This window comes from Morone saxatilis, unplaced genomic scaffold, assembly GCF_004916995.1.
Source record: "Morone saxatilis isolate NCDOM2014 unplaced genomic scaffold, NCSU_SB_2.0 Contig10, whole genome shotgun sequence".
Lineage (NCBI taxonomy): Eukaryota > Metazoa > Chordata > Actinopteri > Moronidae > Morone > Morone saxatilis.
In genome coordinates this window covers 14,175,084-14,177,141 of record NW_023339652.1, presented here as the reverse complement: position 1 = coordinate 14,177,141, position 2,058 = coordinate 14,175,084, and positions in this window count along the sequence as shown.

The following is a 2,058-nucleotide window of genomic DNA, read 5'->3' as shown; positions in this document are numbered from 1 at the left end:
GATTTTCTGTTGGTGATGGCGATGGAATACGGTCAACATTATAAACATCAGCATGTTAGCATTGCCACTGTGAACATGTTAGCATGCTGATGTTAGTGTTTAGCTCCAAGCACCAGTGTGCCTACGTACAGCCTCACAGTGCGGCTAGCATGGCTGTAGACTTTTAGTCTTGTTAGACAATATTGTGGGAACAGAATTTGTGATTTGCAGGGATGAAACAAAACAAGCCAAACCTAAGCTTTTATCTTACAGTAAACTTAGAAAGAAGCTGTCAAATGTTACTTTCTTGGTTTTTATTTTTTCCAACAGCCAGAAATACCTTTTTGACCACTCTTTACACATATGCCAACTTCACGTCATATGGGATGGGTGGTAGAGATGGGAAAAGTTCTCATGTTAACAGTTGTATTATTACAGAGTTGGTTGTGTGAGGATTAAATATACTGTGCGATGAAAACAACACCATATCTATGAAATGTAGGTTTAATTACATTGAAAGACAACTTTTGGCAACAAGTAGGTTACAATGGAGCTTTCAGAAAAATCTCAGTTTCTCAGTCGTAATTTCCACTTGTTGACATTAACGCTATTCCAACATTGGAAACTCTAATAACTCCTTCTTAAACTGCATATTTCAGTAACTTACATATTTACTCATTCAGATTGCAGGTGAATGAAACCAATGTATGTAAACTATTTTTGAAAATTCTAAATGCCATACAAGAATATGAAACCCAATTCCTAACAACACTATATTAATATAACAGTGACGGTAAAGGACAGTAGGTAAATGAAGCATTTTACAGAGCGGATCCTCTGCAGTTTAGAGCAATTTTATGTTGATTGGCCATTTAAGGAAGACATAAGAGGAGTCTGACTGAAAATGGCAAGCAGTAACAGGGGGGAAAAGAAAGATGAAGGTGTGCAATTACTACACAATGTGAAGTCGTCCAGGAGAGAAGTCATTTCACACTCAGAGAGGCAAGTTTTGGAAGTGTATGACCAAGAGAGAGTGTGCAAGAACTTGTGTGTGTGTCTGTGTGTGTGTGTCTGGTTAAAGTGGGACAGGGAGACTGAGAGCACTGGTTATAGTAGGACAGAGCGACTTAGGGGACTGGTTATAGTGGGACAGAGAGACTGAAGGCACTGGTTATAGTGGGACAGAGAGACTGAGGGGACTGGTTATAGTGGGACAGAGAGGCTGAGGGGACTGGTTGTAGTGGGACAGAGAGACTGAGAGCACTGGTTGTAGTGGGACAGGGAGACTTCACGGTGCTCAAGGCTCACAGAATGAGACTCAGACAGGTGAGTACAACAACAAACTCACTGCGATAGTTGTAACTCACTCTCCTTAACGTAACACTTTAATATGTGTGTTTGTAGCAATTTTTATTTATTCTAAATATGTGTTGTCTGCCTTGGTGATGTTATGTTCTGCTAAAGTGCCAGCTTTTTTAATTTATGCAGCCTAATAATGATTGTTTTCCCTTACTGCAGTGTATGCAGCTTTTGTTTGGTCATTACTTTTAATTTAGTTGTGTCCTCGTTTCTGGTTAATTCGAGTAAGGCTACACTAAGAAGGGTAGTTGTATAATTGATAATCAGTTGTATGCAGAGGCTGCCAAATGTGTTCTTTAATTTAATTAAGTCTATCATATAAAAATGTTCCTTATTCTTCCTCCACCCTCTTGAAAATGTAGGGTTTACTTTTTAAGTATTTTTACCTTAAATAAATAATTTCTTTAAAAGAACAGCAATTTTAAAAATTCTCCATACATTTTATTTGAGTTTTTCTATTTTTCTTCTTTTTAATTCAACTTACTATTATTACTATACCACTACCATGCATAACATTTGTGATTTCCTTTCTTATTTCTGTATTATTTTCATTCATTTAAATTATTTATTCATTATTTAATCAAACAAGCAATTTAGATGAATTTTTGGGAACTTTTTACACAATTCTCTGTATTATGTTTTATTTATTTGAACAATAATACTTCTTATTGTTCTAGTAGCTTATTGGTTAACTTTTCTAATTCAGGACAAGGCTGTTTA